General features: G+C 46.0%; 1 long non-coding RNA gene across 3 annotated transcripts in view; it reads left to right on the forward strand.

Annotated features, from left to right (window-relative positions):
• LOC123381699 overlaps positions 1-12,704 on the forward strand; it is a 28,626-nt gene extending 15,922 nt beyond the window's left edge. The window contains exons 3-4 of one of the 3 annotated variants that reach the window (XR_006589031.1): positions 2,208-2,301; positions 12,610-12,704. This is a non-coding gene — a long non-coding RNA (uncharacterized LOC123381699). Of the gene's footprint in view, positions 1-2,207; positions 2,302-3,410; positions 3,924-6,080; positions 6,489-12,609 lie in introns of those variants that run through there. The other 2 variants (XR_006589030.1, XR_006589032.1) reach the window with 2 other exon arrangements.
• Positions 12,705-21,643: the final 8,939 nt, after the last annotated feature.

The following is a 21,643-nucleotide window of genomic DNA, read 5'->3' on the forward strand; positions in this document are numbered from 1 at the left end:
GTCTCTCTGCCCCTCCCCCATGCACATGCACTCTTTATCTTTCTCTGTCTCAAAGTAAATACTCTGATGCCCAGTTCCATTTCAGGCAATTCTAAATTGATTGTTTGGATTTTTTATGTGCCACCAGGATTGGAAATAATTTTGCACAGAACTCATCCTGGGTGGTATCAATCTCTTTAGAAATCAGAGACTCTCTGTTTTGATAGGGCAGGTGATGAGTAACTCCTGGTCTTACAACTTTTTGCCTTTTCTCCATGATGCCACCTGGAACCGTAGGGACCTCAATTGAATCAAAAATGTATTCAAGTGTATGAGAAGATTTTAAGCCATTTTTTAAAAATCTTGACCTTGCTGGAGGTGCTCTCGAAACTGACTTCTTACAAGAGAGTGAAAACAATGGCTGTCATCACTTAGGGGCTACTGTGTACCGTGCATGGAACTGAGCACTTTATGTATAATATTCAAAATTCTTTTTAAACTCCAGTTTTCATCCATTATCAGTGTGACAACCCATGTGGAAGCTTACATAAAGTAAGAGAAAGTGGTTTTTTTTTTACCTTGCTATTAAATGTGGAAATTTGTTTTTCTAAAACCAATATGTATTTCCTATTGTTAACTTATTAAAAGATTCTTAAATGCAGGTGTAATTGACATAACATCGTGTTCGTTTCAGGGGCACAGTGTAATGATTCGATATTTGTATATGTTGTGAAACGATCCCCGCAATTGTCCCATTGATATCCACCACCATGCGTAGGCACGTCTTTTTTTTTTCTTGTGATGGTATCTTTTGATTCTTGACATCACCGCATGAGACTGATATTAGCCTCTATGTTTTGCAGCCCAGGAAATGGTAGTCTAGGAAGGCTGAGCAAGATCACACAGGTTGTAATTTGCAGACTTGGGCTTCAAAGCCCCATCCAAAAATTAAAAACTCTTTTTATTACGTCCCGCAGCATAAACTTGAGGCAGTTCAGCACAATTTGGAGTCAAGATTTTCCCGCCAAAATAGAAGTACTCATGTTTGCATTTCTGAGCAGAATGTTTATGGCTTCCTGTTTACTCATCACCTCCAGGAGCATTTTGGGCCCTCTGACAGCAGCCACGTACTGAGCCATGATGTTCACTGGGTGATAGTTTTTCCAGGCTTCCAGCTTCCCCAACCCTAGTCTATGCTGTTTTAGCCTCAGAAGGCATATCCCTGATGAGGTTATTTCAGATACAACTCTAGAAAACCCTTCACAGGAAAAAGTGTTAACTATTATGCCCTGCACTTGTATTGAGGGATAGCCTCTAACAAGGTCCAGGGGCAAAAAAATATATGAATGAAAGAATGGGTGTTCTTCAGAGTGGGCGTGAGAGTGATTTTCAGAGGAGGGAAGGAGGAGGCTCACGTGCCAACTTGGGGCAGAATAATAAGGAGCAGGACTCAGTAGTGGAGACCCCAGTGGTGACTTCAGACTTTGGACAGAAAGGACGGGGGCTGTGGGTGGTGATTTGGTATAAAGGTTGGAGGGTTGGAGGGTAGAGGGTTGGAGGGTTGGGGGGTTGGAGGGTAGAGGGTTGGAGGGGAGGGGGTTGGAGGGTTGGGGGGGTTGGAGGGTTGGGTTGGAGGGGAGGGGGTTGGAGAGTTGGGGGCTTGGGGGGAGGGTGTTGGAGGGTAGGGGGTTGGAGGGTGGAGGGTTGGAGGGTAGGGGATTGGAGGGTTAGAGGGTTGGAGAGGAGGGGGTTGGAGGGTAGGGGTTTGGAAGGTTGGGGGTTTGGGGGGTTGTAGAGTTGGGGGGTTGGGGGATGGTTTTGGAGGGTAGGTGGTTGGAGGGTGGAGGTTTGGAGGGTAGGGGGTTGGAGGGTAGAGGGTCAGAGTGGAGGGGGTTGGGGGTTGGGGAGTGGTCTTGGAGCTGTGTTCGCATAGCAACCCCACCGTTTCCACTCCCATCGTGTATTTATTTGGGGTGACTGGGAACAGGTCACCGGAGTCTCTTTGAAATTTGTTGGGGTCTCTCTTCTGGTGACAATTCTTCTCCGATTTTCTCTTTCCTTATGGGCTTATGTCATTAAAAACCCCCTCACAGTTTTGGAACCAAATAGACACAAAGAGTTGTGTTCGATCTCCCACATTTCTTCATAGGACTTAGGAGTCTCTCGGTCCTGGTCTGTATGTGGATATTTGTGTATTTCTCTCTCTCTCTCTCTCTCTCTCTCAGCAGAAATGCCAGTCACAGGCCTTCATGGGATTGTGTTGCTGACTTCAGGAATGTTTGGACTGGGCTGGAGTGGCCAAAACATGACATGTTCTGAAAGGTGAGTGCACCTTGTTAGGAAAGGGGAGTGTCCACATCACGTAGAGTCAATGGGGCTTGAACAGGACACAGAGATTGAGGTCAGGGACAGATCAAGGACAGATGCCTGAGGAGAGTGAGGCCACAGAGTTCAGGATCCAGATACCATAATCACTTCGAGCACCTCAGCGACTCCTGTGTGTGGCCAGCAGGTATGGAGTGAGTTCAGGGCTCAAAGCCAGGCCATGCTAGTTTTAAGTCTTGAGGCTGGTGTGTATGTGAGTGGAGTCCAAGCTTCAGGGAGATGGGGTTTGAGGGGAATCACCACACCCAGCTTACTCCAAGGATCAACTCTAGCAGCCTTTGGAGGACTCTGAAAAAGCTCTCAGTGGATTCGTTTTTGGTGAAAACTGTTTGGTAGAATTAAAGCAGGTTGGCTAGTTGGCTGCCTCTGCCCCAGAAGCCCTGTGCTAGGGAGCGAGCTGGTCTCCTTGACTCCCAGCGGTATGATTTTCTGGGGCATCCGACTGGTTGATTTGCAGTGACGTGTATCTCCATGTGGCCAAAGGGCCTTGCTTAGGTTTGAATCAAAGGATGTTAAAGCTGAAAGAAATCTAAAAAAATCTTCTAGTTGAGGGCTGGCAAACTGGATTCATTGTGAAGGTCGTCTCTGACAGTTGGTAGGGCTGCTGAGAGCACGGGGTGGGGTAAGACCCTTGAGTCTCGCCTAGATGAGAAAAGAACCATGGTCTAATTACTGGCGAATTAGATGCAAGAAACATGGCTTTGCCAGGAATGGAAGGAAGTTACGCTGAGGGTGTGGGGAAAAAAGATCAGACTGTCATAGACGTGGCAGGATGCAGGTGTCCCAGCAAAGTTGGTAGGAGAAGTGAACAAATAGGCAGAGCTAGAAAAAGGATCCATAGCAATGTAAAATACCATAGCTTTCATCTGAGGGACCTATTTCCTGTTAGGTCTCCACCTCCCCGCCCATGACCCTGCTCTCAGCTGGTGAACTCTCAACACAAAATCACCTGCTCGCTGGGGTTTGTGCTTGCCTCCTGCCTTAGTCGGTTTGAGCCGCTGAAACACAGTAGGTGGTGTAGCTTATCAGACGTGTATTTCTCACAGTTCTGGTGGCTGGGAATTCCAAGATCAAGGTGGATTCAATGTCTGGTGAGTGTTCTCTTGCTGGTTCATAGACCATCCTCTTCTCGCCGCTTCATAGGGCGGAGGGAGCTCTCGGGGGTCTCCTATAAGAACACTAATCCCGTGCATGACGGCTCGGCCCTCATGAGCTCCCCAAAGCCCCGCTTCCTCATGCCATTTCGTTGGGGGTTAGGTTCCAACAAATGACCCTCCTGACCTTATGATGCAGAGTGGCAGGAAGTGCCCAGGTTTTACTCCCTGGCACGGGGAAAGGGCGGAGGCGGGCCTGAGGGACAAGAGGGCAGTTCTTTGGGACAACTGGTGTATAATCGGTTGGACCATCTGTGAAGTTCAAGGCCATGCGACTCTTACTGTTTATTGAGCTTTGCCCTTGTTTGCCAACAATGGTACAGGGATTCAACTTCCTCTGATCTTCCTGAGCCCCCTCCCCCACCATCTCCCCTGGGTTCCACCTGTGGCATTTCCTGTTACTGAGTGTCAGTTTTTTTTTTTTAATTTTTTTTTTTAACGTTTATTTATTTTTGGGACAGAGAGAGACAGAGCATGAACAGGGGAGGGGCAGAGAGAGGGGGAGACACAGAATCGGAAACAGGCTCCAGGCTCCGAGCCATCAGCCCAGAGCCTGACGCGGGGCTTGAACTCACGGAGCGCGAGATCGTGACCTGGCTGAAGTCGGACGCTTAACCGACTGCGCCACCCAGGCGCCCCAGTCAGTTTGTTTTTAAATCTCATGCAGATTCAGTTTCCACGACCTGCCCTGCCCCCACCACACTGGGGACCCTGAAGTTAATTTTCAGATAGACAATCTGGAACTACCTTTGCATTCATTCAAAAAAAGAACCAGGTCGGCTTCCAGTCCTTTGTAGAACTGTCACATTACGCCTTGTTTTCAGCCAGGTTGCTGCACTCCAAGGATAGAAAAATAAATCTGGTAATAGAAATAGTAGTCTTTTTTAAAAAAATGTTTTTTATCTATTTTTGAGAGAGAGTGGGGGAGGAGCAGACAGAGGATCTTAAGCAGGCTCGGTGCTGACATGGGGCTTGAACTCATGAACCACGAGATCCTGACCTGAGCTGAAATCAAGAGTCGGATGCTGAACCGACTGAGCCACCCAGGCGCCCCTAAAACTCTTAATAACTCACACTTATTTATCATGTATCAGCTACTATCTAAACCTTTAAATATAATTCAAACATAACTTTCACTAAGATATATAATGTATATACTTGCATATATCATTTCATTCAATCTTTACGATAACCCTTTGGGGCCAGGACTATTGTTAACTCTAATCTACTGAGCCTCGGGCCCATTAAGTAGCCAAAGGTTGCGTAGTTTGTAAGCAATGGGGTTCAAAGTGGAGCCCTGTTCTGAGAATGTGCACGTTGGGGACGGTATGGTGAAGTCAGTGTGGCCACAGGAGAAATGAGGAGAATTGACAGGAAGAAGCTTATACTTAACAGGTCTTAGAGAGGGGCGGGGTCACTGCATGCCGCACAGAATCATGGGACAACCAGCAGGGTCATCTGGGGGCAGAAGACAGGAGCAAGGGCAGAATGTAGGGCATATCTTTTTTGTTTTTAATGTTTGTTTATTTGTGCAAAGGAGAGAGAGAGAGAGACAGAGAGAGAGAGAGAGAGAGAGAGAGAGAGAGAATCCCAACCAGGCAGCGTATTGTCAAGTGCAGAGCCTCACATGGGGCTCGAACCCATAAACCATGATCATGACCTGAGCCGAAATCAAGAGTCAGATGCTTAACCGACTGAGCCACCCAGGTGCCACCAGGGCCCAGCCTTTACTGGGATTTCTGGTGGACGGGCAAGGCAGGGCACAGTAAGCAGTTTGGGCCTGGCTAATTTGAATAATTTGGGGGGGGGGTGTTGGGCTCTAGACTGGTCCTCAGGTGTCTGGTACCTGGCCCTGGGACGATTAAGGCAGAGGAATATTGTTTCCTGGGGTGTAAGAGCTACTTCAAGGAAGGACGGCTCTGGGCTGGTTAGTTTGCAGTCCAAAGGTTGGGCCCTTTGCTATCACTAAGAATTGATAGGACCTAGGACAGGCCCAGGCGCTCTCCTTAGTTAGCATGGCTTTTGATGAGGTCAAAACATCAGAATATTCGGGAAGCAGAAGGTGCACACGATACAGACCTCAGTTGTCTGGCTGCAGGTCTGGAGACTAATCTGCCTTCGGTGCGTCCCAGGAGGGTGGCCTGGGTGCGCACACGCTCACGGGGCGGGGGCCTGCCGCCCTATAGACCGTCACAAGCGCCTCGATGGGGCGCTCAGTTGCGGAACGAGGGGAAAGCTTTCTAATCGGGACTGAAGATTTTTGGAGCCGACCCGGAGCTCCAGCAGGCAGATGCTGGCAGGTAAAGGAAGGGCATTCTGGGCAGACTAGCGCCTCCGGGTCTGGGCCAGGGAAGGGCTGAGAGGCCTGGAGAGTGTTACAGGGGGTGAGGAGGCAGAGAGAAGCCTGTGGGCTGGGGTAGGAGTAGGGGGTAGGGGACTGTCACTGAATGCCAGGTTAAAGAGTTTTAGTTTGTTCTGCCTGTCAGGAGGAATAAAGCAAGAATGGCACACCCGGAAGGGGCACGAGGGACAAACCTGGTTCATGCTTCTGCTTTCATACAGGGGGAAACCGAGGCCCAGGGTCACACGGGTGACAAATGGCCACCGTTGCGAATCCGTGTACAGGACAGAGTTTGAGGACCAGGCGGGCCCCTGTGATGACCACTAGGGGGCAGGAACTGGGGACCCATGGGGGATCCAGACTGGGGCCAGGAGGCTCATGGGACACCATTTGGAACTAAGGAAAGAAACTGAGGCAGGAGCTGTGTCGTACCTGGTTGTATGAGGACAGCGAAGGCGGAGGCCCTGGCGGCGCAGCCGGGGAAGATGAGACAAGAGATGGAAGAAACTGAGAGCATGTGGCCCCAGAGAAGCCAAGATTTAAAGGAAGGCTCGAGAAATTTCAGCGTTTGAGCTGGTGACTCTCATTGCTACAGAACACCTGACTGCCAGGGGTTGAGGGGAGGAGGGAGGAGACCACACAGGGTGGGGGGGGGGCGCAGACAGAGATCTCTGGGTGTTGGCGGGAGTCCGAGAGGAGAGGGAGCCCCTGGAGGGAGAGGCAAGTCCAGGACTGTGTCTTCAGGAGGGAGAAGTGAGTCTTGTTCGGTTTGGGGAATGAGCTCATCTTGCATAATGGGCTTAAAGTTTTCTTTTGCCTTCATCCCTGATTCTTCCTGTCTTTTATCTTTGAAACAGGGATCAGAAAGAATTTGTCGTAGGTTTATGAGGATTAATGGGAAAATGCACTGGGTAATGCTGAGTACGGTGCCTGAAACATTAGAAACACGTTAGTTAACACAGGGTAGTCATTTTTAATATTTTATTGCTGCACATTCATGAAGGGCTCACTCCAGAATCTTGAGAAAAACACTGCTTACCTTTTAAATCCTGGTATCTTACGTTTATCACTTTACGGGGGTACGGTTGATAAATAAATAGGATTTCACATGTTTTGAAAGATTGGGCTGGAAAGAGGCCCCAAGAAGCATCCTTTTTATTGCTCCTGTACATGTGGAAATTATACACTTTAGTAATTAAGTGCTATTGTATGAGCCAAATTCCCTCCTCATCGGTGTTGGTGGGAGTTTCCCTCTTGGGAGAGAAAATTTGGTTTTGGACTTAGTACTCACATCTGCAAAAGGAGTTGAGAGGAGCTGGGACAGGACATTCTCTGATAAGCAATTTGTTTTTGTTTCTGTTTTTTTTTTGTTTTGATCTGTAATCTGTAATCCAAGATTAGGGTAACTTTTGTTATTTATTAAAAAAATATATATACTTGTCCATAGGCTGGAATGATCTTGTTCAAGCAAGGATAAATCAGAGATGACAGATGTTTCTATTGGAGTCGTCCTTCTCTGTGCTTTTTGGTGCAAACTCCATGTAAAAGGGCTGAAAAAAGGGGGTAGGAGTGAGGTATGGTCAGGAAACCAAAGGACAAACTTTTTCTTTTTAAGGAAGACACCTGTGATGCCAGCTAGTGAGCTCGGCCACATGGGGCGGAAAGGAATTAGTTACAGTCCTAAAAGAGGGATAAATGCATCTGGTGTCAGATTAACTCCCAACAAACAGTCTTGCTTCGTCCCAAATGCTCTGACTCAAAAGCATGCTGATTTCAGCGCGAGAAACAGATGCGTGAAGACGACGTCTCCATAAGCAAAGTGTGGTCGTGCATCTTAGGTGAACATAAAGCAACATCGATAGGGCTTAAAAACACGATGGGGAGTGCAAGGATAAGAAAAAAAAAAAGACTTATGATAGGGTGCTGTTATGTAATTTAAAGCCACACATGCACGTGCGATAGCCCTACCTATTTTTTTTTTAAGAAAAGGGATTTAAAAAATTTCTTTTAATGTTTATTTATTTTTGAGACAGAGACAGAGCACAAGCAGGGGAGGGGCAGAGAGAGAGGGAGGCACAGAAACTGAAGCAGGCTCCAGGCTCTGAGCTGTCAGCACAGAGCCCAACGCGGGGCTCGAACTCACACACCGCGAGATCATGACCTGAGCCAAAGTCGGACGCTTAACCTACTGAGCCACCCAGGCGCCCCGCCCTACCTATTTCTACAGAGACACATCGTTTAAGGACATCTATGTAATGTGTGAGAGAGGTTGCCTACGAGGAAGGGGGGAGGGGTGTGGGGATCAGAAATAAAAGAATAAAACAAGAGAGGGGCTTTGCACAGACCGATAATGATAACGTGCTGTGGATTCGCTCTGGTTTTATTTTATTATTTTTTTAAACGGTGATTGTAAAAAAGACAACTCTTGTAGCCGGTGGTCTTCTCGTTGTGGCCGGAGAGTCAGTCTGATGCAAAGGCGAAGAAATTTCAAGCAGACGTGCTGTCCTAGTGGCAATGGGTTCGAGGGATTCCTCAGAGCGCTTTGGAACGGCTTCCAGAGGAGAAACAAAGGAACTTCGGTTTCAGCCAAACGTCAGAAGCAGGGCACCGCGTGCAGCGGAACTCCAGGGGGCGCTCGTCACACAAGCAGGATTGGCTTCCTCCTCCGCCTGGGCGAGAACCCTGGGCCGCCTCCTGCCTTTTCGGGGGCTGCTGGGGAGATTTTTACCACTTCTGTTGAGACCTCGTTCTGGTGGAAAAGTTATTTTGTGAGGATGAAAGCAAGCGAGGTGGGAACTACCTCATGGCATTTTTTACATGGAGATATTTCACAGGTGAAACACCCTAAATATTTTGGAACTCTGTTTTTTTTATTTTTCTATCCTTGAGATGCTGGCTTCAACCACAGCATGTATATTGGCCCAGGAAAGTTCTTCGAGTGAGTTTGAGCTTTGATCTCCTGTGGACCCTCTTGCTCCCAGGGATTCCCCAAATGTGGTCCTTGGACCGGCAGTACCAATATGGAACTTGTTAGAAGTGCAAATTCTCAGGCCCCACAAGGACCTCTTGAACCACAACTTCTGGGGCAGGGCCCGGACCATCTGTGGTTTAGCAAGCCGTCCAACTGGTTCTGAGGCAGTCAGAGTTCTAGAACCACCGATCTAGACCCCTGTTTTATAAACTTGGCCGTACAGGCTTTCCTCGTTGTAACCCGCCAGCTTTCTTGTAAGCTGAGGAGTTTTTAAAAACTCCTGGGCCAGTTTAAAAACTCCTTACCCAGAATCTCTAGGAGGTAGGGTCCAGATATCAGTATTTTTTAAGTTTCCCCAGATGGTTCGAGTGTGCTGCCGAATTAGAGAACTATTGGTCTACACCTCTCAGGGCTTCTCAACCCTTAAAGCTCGCTTGGATCAGCTAAGATCGTGATAAAATGCAAGTTCTGATTGAGTAGGCCTGGGGTGGGGCCCAAGCTTGTGCCTTTTTTACAAGCTTCCAGGGTATACGGGATGCTTCTGGATTGTCACCCACGCTTGGAGAAACAAGGATCTAGGGAGCAGAGGAAAGGGCATTAACTGAGAGTTAGTAGATCCGGTGTTTGAAGGTGGAGGAGGGAGGACAGTCTTCCCACTGAGATGGCACTTTGAAACCAGAGGACAAAGCAGGCGACTCCATACGGCACACACAGGGTTTTGTTTTGGATAACTTAGAGGGAGGATGGGGCCGGTGACAACCCAGAGCTATACCACTGTTCTCCACAAAGACTGGACCTTGGTCCACAGATTTTATAGGACAAGGAGACCTGCAGAAGGGAGGGGTAGTGGGTGCACAGGGTTCACGTGCACCTAATTGTGATCTGTGGCACCATCCCTGTGTCAGGAAGAGGCAAGGCTGTGTTATTATTAACAAATTTATGGAGGGCCAAAGGAAGACTCCCCCCATCCTGGCCTTGGTGGGTATTTCTAAGGTATGTACCTTAATCCCCAGGCGGCCCAGAACAAATAGCCTCAAGAAAGGACATGACCAAGATGGAGGGCCAAAGATGGGGTTAGTATGGGGCGCCTGGGTGGCTCAGTCGGTTAAGCGTCTGACTCTTGATTTCGGCTCAGGTCGTGATCTCACAGTTTGTGGGATCGAGTCTCACATCAGGCTCTGCGCTGGCAGCTAGGAGCCTGATTGGGATTCCCTGTCTCCCTCTCTTTCTCTGCACCTCCTCCGCTCATGCTCATGAGTGTCTGCACTCTTTCTCTCTCTCTCTCTCTGAAAATAAATAAACTTAATAAAAAGATGGAGTTGATATTGTCAGCACTCCTGTACCTGGCTTCCCAGTCATGGTTTGCCTTTATCTGGCCGCCATCTTGCTTGGACTGCCATGTTGGTTCTCTGGGTAGGTTCTTACCTACCTCAGAGGGATGTTGAGAACACTGAATGAGTAACGCAGAGTTGTTTCCCAAAGTGAGTGCCTGTACCCCATGCATTTAGAGAGAGTGTGGATAAACCCTCAACATTTTAACTCGTTATTATGAGTACCTGGAGCAAATGATCCTGGCCCTCGTTGTATAGTAGCAATAAAGCTACCTTTTAAAAGATACGTCTCTGCACTTAGAAATTGAGACCATTTAAGTAGATAATAGTAGGGGTCATTGACAGCAAAATTACTGAAGGTACGGAATGACTCAAGTTTGGGAAAATGCTGAGAAAGCAGATACAGAAAGAGTAAAGAAGGCTAAAAGAGAGAGAGAGAGAGAGCCCTTGATATTGATGGGTGAAATCAGATTACGTGTTAGATCATTTATGGGGTATGGATTCTGCAACACTCATGTTGCACTCGGGGGTGATAGGCTCAGTATTCAAAAAATATTTATTGAGTGTTTGCTCTGCATTGGATACTCTTGTGGTCACTGGGGAGAGAGACAGAAACTAATCATTCATGGTCCACAAGGAAACTATAGGAGGATAAGAGGTCATGAAATAAACCAATGTGTACTTTTGAATTTAACATTTCATTATAAAATATGAAAAAAAAGGTCTCGCTCACTAACAGCGAGGAGAGCTGTCCCAACACAATACTTCGTTCGTGCACAAATCAGAATCAGGGAAAGTCAAAAGTCTCAATTCTGGCCGCTTCTAGTGCATTGGCCACGTTTACCAGACATAGGGAGAGGAGCCAGGCTCCCATACGTGGGCCAATTTCTTGAACTCAGTAAATGGTCTTTGTGTAGTTAAGTTATAAGGATGCTTTGTGACACTCCCTGAGGACAGATGCTCAATGAACCTGAAACAGAAAAGCTCTGACTCTGACTCAAAACAAGAATTTCTAAGATTCCTAGAGGAAGAGGCAGGAATGAACCGTAATTCAACCATACCTTATGGCCCTCGGCCTCTGCCCCTGAACATGGGTGGGAATTATTACGTGGCCATTTCCTGTTTTATTTATTTAAGACTTTGGGAACAAATGACTTAACTCCGTCTGGGCTTCAACGTCCTCACCCAGGAAATTAGAGGACTGGGCAGTCGCCAGATGCTCTTTAGATGGGACATCTTAGTATCTGTGATATTAAATTTGAGGGGGGGTTGTCTGATGGAGAATATAGGGGGTGGGAGGAAGGGCACATGGGGGAAGAGCTTATTAAAAGTCTTGTTAGACACTGAATTCTAAGAATGGCATTTTGTAATAATATATGTGGGCAAGGTTTAGGATCTTACCTGACTATAGCACCTGGTGGAATGGGTGTGTTAAAAATAAAAATGAGATCGGGGCGCCTGGGTGACTCAGTCGGTTAAGCGTCCGACTTTGGCTCAGGTCATGATCTCACAGTTTGTGAGTTCGAGCCCCATATCGGGCTCTGTGCTGACAGCTCAGAGCCTGGAGCCTGTTTCAGATTCTGTGTCTCCCTCTCTCTTTCTGCCCCTTCCCCACTCACGCTCTGTCTCTCTCTCTCTCTCTCAAAAAGAAATAAACATTAAAAAATTCTTTTAATGAAAAGAAATGAGACCAAACAAGACTTTATTTGAACTTATTCATAATGCCGATTCTTCTCTTCAATTTGAGCGTGTTAAAGCCGTTGAAAATGTGCCCTGAATTGGGTCTGTCTAGGCAAAGTGGAGGTGGAGGCCGTGTCTGATGAATTTAAATAATGTAGCTAATTCGAAGAGTGACTTCCTTCACCAATGCACGTATAGGAATGGACAAAGACAAATTCTCCATTTTTACATTGTAGGGTTTGGGGAATTGAAGTGCAGCCATATTTGCTTACACTTCTCCTCTCTGGCTTTGCTGTAACACAGAGGCATGGGGAGGACTTTTCCAGGCTAACCTCCCTCGCCAAGCCTCCCTCGCCTGTAGCCCGCCATCTGGAGACAGAGGTCTAAGATTTATCTTCCTTTAACCAAGAAGGAGCCAAAGGGAGGATGAAGTCCGATGGCTTTGTTCCTCCACGTGGAAAAGAAGCAGACTGGGTGAATGTGTGCATGATCCCTGAGGGGAAAGTGTATTTCTTTTTGACCTGGAAACCCTGCCCGCTAGTCAGTTACAAGTTGGAAGAGGCAGTTCGTAAGGTCTGGATTTGTTTTGAGTGTTGGGGAGAGCCTTGATTAGAAAGGAAGAAACACTTTATTTATATACACCCGATGGAATGCAGGGTTCCCTGGTCTGTCTTTCCAGGCACCACGAGCCTCCTGATGAAAATCAGTTGTCTCAATTAGGAGTCATTCCTTGTTCCGCAAAACTTGATATTAACATTTCCTCCCCAGGATTTGCTGGCATCTGTGCGTTCCCTTCAAGTGATGACAGACTAATTGCACTGGCTTCCTGTCACCAGCACGGTCTTCCTGCAGAGACGGTGTGGTGGGTGGGGCTGGGGCTCCGGGAGGGGGAGGGGCAGGGAGGTCAGTCTTCCGGATGAGCCAGGTTCCCAGCTGGCTTTTCTTTGCTGACAGGGACGGATTCCGCTGCACTTAACAGCTCTTTACTGTGAGTGGTGCTGTTGGACCATTTTCCTCGTGTGCACTTGCAGTCGGTACCTTCCGAGGCTGATCTGGTATCGGAGGACTGTTCCTTTTCACTGCTCAAATCAACTGATTTCCTATGATACTCCCTTCCTCCTGAGACTACGTGGACGCAGCTCAGACTCCTTCTAGTTTGCAATCCTGGGTTTTCTCATAGATGTGATAAAAGGTGAAGGCAGTGTAGAGGATGTATATAGTGATGCCTTCTGCACATGCCTGTCTGTTTAAACCCGAGAGGGGAGCTGAGGGTCTTGAGGATTGCCCGGCAGCCGTGGCAGCCAGCGTGTAAATAGTATAGGAGAAATGGGGGAATTGTAAAAAGTCGATTATCATTTATATATAAAACAACTAAAAATGAAAAACAAGGGGGGGGGGAGGGAGCCCAGAAAGGTGCAAGAGAAGGAGAAAAGAAGACTTGCCTTGATGATTAGCTGGAAAGATCATTATGGGCTGGTTAGCTGTGTAAAAGCCATACTTTAGGAAAATTTTTGTATGTATGTACATATTTTATTAAATTTTTTTTTTACATTTATTCATTTTTTGATAGAGACAGAGCATGAGTGGGGGAGGGGCAGAGAGAGAGGGAGACACAGAATCCGAAGGAGGCTGCAAGCTCTGAACTGACAGCCCAGAGCCCGATGCGGGGCTCGAACCCACCGACCGTGAGATCATGACCCGAGCTGAAGTCGGACGCTCCACCGACTGAGCCACCCAGGTGCCTCTGTATGTACATATTTTAGCATAGCTGCATGTAGGTGTGTATTACTTTTTTTAAGTTTATTTACTTAAAAATTTTTTTAAGATATTTATTATTTATTTTTGAGAGAGAGAGAGTGTGCAAGTGGGAGGAGGGGCAGAGAGAGGGAGCTGCAGAATCCAAACCAGGCTTCCAGCTCTGATCTGTCAGCACAGAGCCTGATGCGGGGCTCAAACTCACGAACCGTGAGATCATGACCTGAGCCGAAGCTTAACTGACTGAGCCACCCAGGCCCCCCAAAGTTTATTTATTTATTTTGAGAGAGAGAGCGAGTGAGTGCGCTCAAGAGCAGGAGAGGAGCAGAGAGAGAGGGAGAAAAAAAGTGAGAGAATCCCCAGCAGGCTCTGAGCAGAGCCTGACTCAGGGCTCAGACTCACAAACTGTGAGATCATGACCTGAGCTGAAACCGAGAACTGAACGCTTAACCAACTGAGCCACCCAGGCGCCCCCTGTGCGTATTACTTTTATAATCAGCAAATAGATTTACTTCCTTTTCTCTCAGGGGCTCCTTCGCTAAGTTACTGACCGCTGGCAGTCCCATTTACCTTCTCCCTCTTCCCGGGAGGGACTGCAGGACAGACTGCTGAGGTTCATGATCCTGGTCCGGGAGGGTTATGCTGTGTAAACGTTGGATCTCTAAGTAGCTTGCTGTTAGAGAACGTGTGTCACATTTTAAACTTTGTATTCTATAGTGCTTATTTCACAAGAATATGAAATAAAAACAAGACATTGGACTTGTTAGTATTGTTTCTTTTCTCTGGAGGAGTGAGCCCAGTGGTGGACGTAATGGATAAACTTGTTTTCCTCCAGAGCCATCAGTCAAGGTTCTGTGGCCTGAGTATCAGGATGGATGACGAGTGTGGACCAGCATCCCCTGCATAACATACCTGGATCATAAAATCCATACCTGGATTTTTTTTTTTTTTTTTTTTTTTTTTTGCAAGAGCTTTGGTCTGGGGCAATCTGGCAGGAGACGCCTGGCTACTCCGTTTCCTTCTGTCGCACTCTCGGTGAAATGAATTAGACTTTTAAATCAGGAAATTCGGCGAGATGAGCTAGAGATCTTTGCACAAGAGCAGTGGAGGATTGCCAGCTGGTTGGGGGTATGCTATGGAAACGTCTTGCTAAATCGGGGTCTGCTGGAACGTCGCTCTCCTGGTAGGCTGTGTTTCTTGCAGCCAGGCTGTGGGCTGCATACAGAATGGAGCGAGCACAGAGCTTAAGCGATGTCTTGCTTGTGGGAAAACCTGGGAATTCAGATGGTTTTCATTAGGAACTGGTTGTGGGCTTTTTCAAGTTAGACTAAAGCGGCATCTTTTTTTTCTTTTTTTTTTTTTTTTTTTTTAGTAGGAAAAGCCTCCTCGTTCTGTGCCTTTTGTTTCTGGATACTCTTCATCAGGGAGGCAGGCTTTTAGCAGAAAGGGTTGTTAATGGTGGGCTTTGTGCAGCCAAAACCCTACATGGGAAAGATGGTTCAGCCGTGGACTTCAGCACTTTTTACTTGGAAGCTGTTGGTTTTACAATAAGCAGCCAAGACAAAGGCCTTCACTCTGCCTGAAAATGTTGCCTTTCCTCCCAATTACAGATAACTCAGTGCTGAGACTCACACAGCAACATATATATATATATATATATATATATATATTTTTTTTTTTTTTTTTTTCCTGATGACTGCTTTTCCTGGTTGTACAAACAATACCCAAATTATCAGGCAAATATTTATCTCAGAAGCAAATATTTTAGGCCATATTGAGACAATCACCCGCGCTCTCCACCCTAAGGCCTGACTTCTTTTTTCCCTCCGTTTGTAATTTCTGTTGGGATCCGCTTCCTGTTGGTTCCGTGGATTGGCTCTGATATAATCTGAATGAAGCTCTTAACAGCCTTTTTAGACAAAAAACACAATTTGGCTCATTGTTTCTGAGTTCACATATGGCTTTTCTTGCCTGTGGGTACCAGGGACTTTCTTGGATGTGGCTGCGTTAAAGGCTTTGCCATATCAAGGGCTTGAGGCACGGACGGTGGGGGGTGGGGGAGTGGGGGTGAAGCAGGACGGCCCGGGACTCAGGGTGCAGGCTGGCAGGTGTTAACACGGGTGATCCTGGTTAACCCGAACCCTTCAGATTCCCACGTGGGAGAATTAACTGCCCAGCGGTGCCTGCTCTAGGATGAGAGCCGACCATGCTGAAATCCTAAGTAAAAATCTGAAACACTGGAATTTCATAGGACAAGGGAAGACAGTTTTGGGCAACTTAACTTTCCAAGCGAGCCTGAGGTAGGAGTGCCTGCTTCTTCAGATCCTCAAATACGCCCTCAATTTAGTAGATTCATTCCTCTTCCACTTTTCCCAGTATTTGGGACAGTACACGTCGGGGTTAGAATTGAATCCGAGTTTCGCTATTTACTAGCTGTGTGACCTTGAGCAAGCCACGGAGTCTCTCTCCAAACCTCAATTTCATCCTGTGAAATACGAGTGATAATGGTATCTTTTCCAAGAGGCTTTGAAGGAGTTTCTGTGAGCTTCAAACGGGGCAACACACACACAATGTCTTTGTTCTCATGCATATAGCATATTTTTAGGGATATTAAAAAATCTGGAAACAGTTGTTTGCCTCTAGGGAGTTAAGCCGGGGCAGAGATGGAAAACTCCTCATCGTATACCTTTCTTGACTTTCGGCATTTTGAACCGTGTGAATGTGCAAAATATTAAAACATCCCTAAATAAGTTACCAGGAATTTGATTAAAATAAAGAAAAATGGCACCTTGCTGGTGGCTCTCTTACTTAGTGTAAGCCGCTGATGAGCGCTTCCTAGAATTTAATGACTTAATCCTCTCGGAGCACTGGGTGAGGAAGATGCCCTTGAGGGATTCATGGTTTGGTAGCTATCTTACGTATATGGGAGTAACTTTAAAAGTGTTTTTGTTATACAGTACTTCAAACAAAAGGGAAAATAGAAGTCTTCTTCTATAATTATTTAAAATGTTCTCAAGTAGGGGGCACCTGGGTGGCTCAGCCGGTTGAGCGTCCAACTTCGGCTCAGGTCATGATCTCGAGGTTCCTGAGTTCGAGCCCCGAGTCGGGCTCTGTGCTGACAGCTCTGAGCCTGGAGCCTGCTTCTGTTTCTGTGTCTCCCTCTCTCTCTGTTCCAGCCCCGCTCACGAGATCTCTGTCTCTCTCAAAAATAAATAAACATCAAAAAAAAAAAAATGTTCTTGAGGGGTGGCCATGGAACTTCGCATCCACACTGGGGTTGTTGTGAGAGAGAATTGAAGATCAGACCGGGGTAAACAAATGTAAACTCAATGGCCTCCGGCCAACTGGGTCTTGACTGTCCCTTGGAAATCAAGCTTTTCCATAGCTGCTCAAGTCCCCACCTGTGCCTCCTCTTGGCCCATGTTTCCCTGCCCCCCACGGCAGCCATGTAGATGCACATGCTGTTCAGGGTCTGTGCACGTACTACATAGGTGTATGTCATAAACTGTACAGACTATTCCTTTGTGTTTTGAAATCTACATAAATGGCATCCTGTGTTCTCTTTCTTTTTTAAATCAGTAAGGCATTTTTCCTCCTGTTCCTTGAAAATGAAAGGAACTGGACCGGGGCATAATAATATATTAGCTAAGGGTCTTTTGACTCAAAACAACGGAAACTAGTTCTGGCTTGCTTAAACCATGGGAGGATTTATTTTTTTTTATTTTTATTAAAAAAAATTTTTTTAACGTTTATTTATTTTTGAGACAGAGAGAGACAGAACATGAATGGGGGAGGGTCAGAGAGAGAGGGAGACACAGAATCTGAAACAGGCTGCAGGCTCTGAGCACAGAGCCCGATGCGGGGCTCGAACTCACGGACTGAGAGATCATGACCGGAGGCGAAGTCGGACGCCCAACCGACTGAGCCACCCAGGCGCCCCATCCATGGGAGGATTTAATGAAGGATATTGATGCATCTTAAGTATCTATCCTGAGACTAGAAAAGGGGAGGTTTAGGCCAGCTCCTGGGACACGAGGGACAGGTAGCTATGAGTGTAATCCCACCCTTGCACGTTATCAACATGGCCAAGCCACAGTGACCCCCAGTCTCTCTATGTCTGGATTCCAATATTCAAATTCCAGAGACAGAGAATCCAGCTGGGCCAGACATCCTTTCCTGGGCCAGGAGTGCAGAATTCTGTAGTAAGTTCGTAACCACTGAGAGCCCATTTCACAGACCTGGGGCTATTCCCAGAGGAGGGGAAATTTTGAGCTGGGCCCCTGAACCATCAGGGGAAATGTGGAGATGAGAAGGAGAGCTCTGTGTTTGTTGATCATTGTTTCTGGAAGGAACAAAGGGAAAGGGTTCCCACGTGAGAATTCCCATCTGGCGTTTCTTGGGACATTTATATGGACTCCCAAATTCTGGATTCTGAGAAAAATCAGCTGAGAAATCAGGAAAATTGGGAGAAGTGTTATGATTCTCCCGTGAGAATTAAAGCTCAGTATCAATGTAGAGACCTTACTGGTTTGAAGAAATCCACCGACTCAAGTCAAAAGCAAGAGCAGGACGCATTGACGCTTGGAGTCGAGGGTCCCGGTTGATGTTTCTGGGACCCAGGACGGGAGCCATGGGGCTTTTTGTATTTGCTGCTGTAAGTGGGCGTTCAGGGCCCTGTTGATATGAGTCAGTCTTGCTAAGAAGCGTTAAAAAGTTTACAGGCACAATACTTTTTTTAAAGCTTATTTATTTATTTTGAGAGAGAGAGAGAGGGAGAGAGAGAATCCCAAGCAGGCTCTATGCCGTCAGCGCGGAACCCAGCGTGGGGCTCAATCTCGTGAACTGTGAGATCGTGACCTGAGCGGAAACCAAGAGTCAGATGCTTAACCGACTGAGCCACCCAGGCCCTCCTAGTCACAATACTTTTTACATGTATGGTATTCTAAGAAATGTCAGCTTTTGGAAGCAAAATATGTCCTCAAATCACCCATTCTAACATTTGCCTCTCTGTCATACTTTTAACCTTGCCAGGAGACCCGAGTATTATATTATTGGAATTCTATAGGAGAGAACAGATGATGCTTTGTGGGGCTAAAATTTTCATTTAAAGAAACGTAACATTGCACTATTTTGGTGTGACCTTCTATTTTTTTAATGATTTTTATTTACCATTTATTTTGTGTGCTTTGTAAAAAATGTTTACTTTTGAGACAGAGAAAAAGACACACACAGAGTGCGAGTGGGGGAGAGGCAGGGAGAGAGAGACACACAGAATCCAAAGCAGGCTCCAGGCTCTGAGCTGTCAGCGCAGAACCTGATGCTGAGCTCGAACTCATGAACTGTGAGATCATGACCTGAGCTGAAGTTGGATGCTTAACTGACTGAGCCACCCAGGTGCCCCAACATTTATTTTGTATTAATGTTCCTTTCTTTTAAATGTTTTCTATTACCCTGGACTTGTATTAGGTAGAGATCATTTTTATGTTATTGGGTTTTATAATCCTGCCACAATGTATTAGCTCATAGCAATAATAAGCATGTACTTGTCATTATATGTTTTTTAAAAAGGAAGACCATAGAAGCCTTTCATATAATCCTGTTCTAGAAACATCCTGCTATGGAAATAACAGATTCTCTGCTTATTATTATGGCTACTTATTTTTCAAAAGCATCTAAGAAACGTGTTACGAAACTTATGGAATAACAAGAATTCTGGAATCCCCAAGGATTCTCAGAACTTCCGTTTCCTCATTCTTGAATCCCAATAATTAACATCTGTCAAAAGTTTGGATGCAGTGGAGGTGCGTAGCATCCTGTGTTGGATACCTGGTGGGGTGAATGGTAAGAGGTTATTGTTTAGCTCTGAGCGACTCTCTCTAATGATGTCCCCACGTAAGTCAGCATCTCATGGAGCATCGTCTCAGATACACGCAGACAACTGCTGATGGGTAAATACCTTCTGGTTCGTTTCAGCTCCTGCTAAAAACTGGACACATCAATTCCATGAGAAATGAGAAGTGGCCATTTTCTGGCTTCCAAAGAAACATCAGAAACAAGAGAGGAAAAAAATGCCCAAACAATGACGGTGCCCGTGGACTTCCCTTTGAAGCTGACAGCCCTGTTTTAATCCATGAGACCCCGATCCTCGGCCTCTCTGGGGGGTTAAAACATCGCGTCCAGAAAACCCCAGGTTAGAATGCAGTTGTTGTGTGCACTATTTCTCTGCCTGAGTTACTTTTCAGATTAGTGTGCCCTCAGTAGGTGTGCTGTGAGGGAATGAACAAAAGATCCGAAGAATCTCATGGAGAAAACAGATCTCCGTGGCCACGGCACATAGAATTGTTGGGTCAGTGGTTGCTGACCCATGGGGGAGTGAAACCTAAGCTGGGCCTGGGCTGGCCTACAAGGGCCTGAGAATGGCATCTGCTCACAACCCCAAAACGGACTGGTCCTCATGACACCCTGTTTCTTTTAATTGACGTGTAATTGACAGATAGTGTTATATTAGTTTTAGGTGTACAATATCGTGATTCAACAATTCTGCACATTACTCAGCATAGTTTTCATTCCCTTTATCTATTTCATCCATCCCTCACTCAACTCCCCTCTGGTGACCATCAGTTTGTTCTCCGTGTTTAAGAGTCTGATTTTGGTTTGTTTTTTCTTTTCTTTTCTTTTTTTTTCTTCCACAGATGGGAGAATTAATATGGTATTTGTCTTTCTCTGACTTAGTTCACTTAGCATTATAGCCTCTAGATGCATCCATGTTGTTCCAAATGGCAAGATCTCTTTCTATGGCTGAGTAATATTCCTATATATATGTGTATGTATATGTATGTGTATATATATATATATATATATATATATGCCACATCTTCTTTATCCATTCATCCATTGATGGACACTTGGGTTGTTTCCATAGTTTGGCTATTGTAATACAGTATTTCACTATTAGTTGTGCAAATTCACCCAGACTACCTGGCTAAAAAATCCATTCATAAGACAGGACTACTGGCTTACATGACTTACTTGATATTTAGCCCTATGATGTAGATGGATAAAATAGCTTAAAAAAAAAACTTTACATAAGAATGTTAAATATTTATTCAGAGATTGGCCATACATTGGTGGTGGTGGGGGGGCCTCCTATAACCCAAAACATAAAAAGCCCCCAAGAAAAATTCCATGTAGGCTATGACTGCAAATAACCGTTAGAATGTAATTCTAGTGAAATACGGAACATACATTTCCTTTATAATAAAGACCTAAATTGTGTTTCTTTTTGAAGCCTTAACAACAAAATCCAACCATTGAAAAAGTACAGAGATAGCTTTAGAAAACTTTTTGCCTTTTATAAAGTAAAGGACTTTGATAAGATTTTTTTTTAAGTTTATTTATTTATTTATTTTGAGAGACAGAGAGAGTATGAGTGGGGGAGGGGCTGAGAGAGAAAATCCCAAGCAGGCTCCATGCTGTCAGTGTAGAGCCCAAGGTGGGGTTGGAACTCATGAACTGTGAGATCATGACCTGAACTCAAATCAGGAGTCGGCCACTTAACCCCCACAATTTTTACAAGTTGGTCAATTAACATTAAATGCTTTTCAGAGTTGGGGCCAGACCTCTCTCAAATCAGGAAACCACACCTGCGTGAGTTTTCCGTCAACTTCTTGTGCTGGCCTCAGATTTGTAACCTCGCTTCAGTATTCCTAGGTGGCCTGTGACTACCTTTAAAAACAAACTCCAGAGCAACTGGAGTTTGCATGCATTAGGCTGATCGCCCTGCTTGCACAGGTAGTTACAAATCATTTAAGGGTCAGTAAAAATAAGTTCTTTTTAGTTTTTAAAAATTTTTTATGTTTAGTTATTTTTGAAGGAGATAGAAAGAGAGAGAGAGAGAGAGAGAGAGCAGGGGAGGGAAGGGGCAGAGAGAGAGAGAGAGGGAGACACAGAATCCGAAGCAGGCTCCAGGCTCAGAGCTGTCAGCACAGAGCCCGAGGTGGGGCTCGAACTCACGAACGGTGAGATCAGGACCTGAACCAAAGTCGGA

The sequence above is a fragment of the Felis catus genome, chromosome D4, assembly GCF_018350175.1.
Source record: "Felis catus isolate Fca126 chromosome D4, F.catus_Fca126_mat1.0, whole genome shotgun sequence".
Classification (NCBI taxonomy): domain Eukaryota; kingdom Metazoa; phylum Chordata; class Mammalia; order Carnivora; family Felidae; genus Felis; species Felis catus.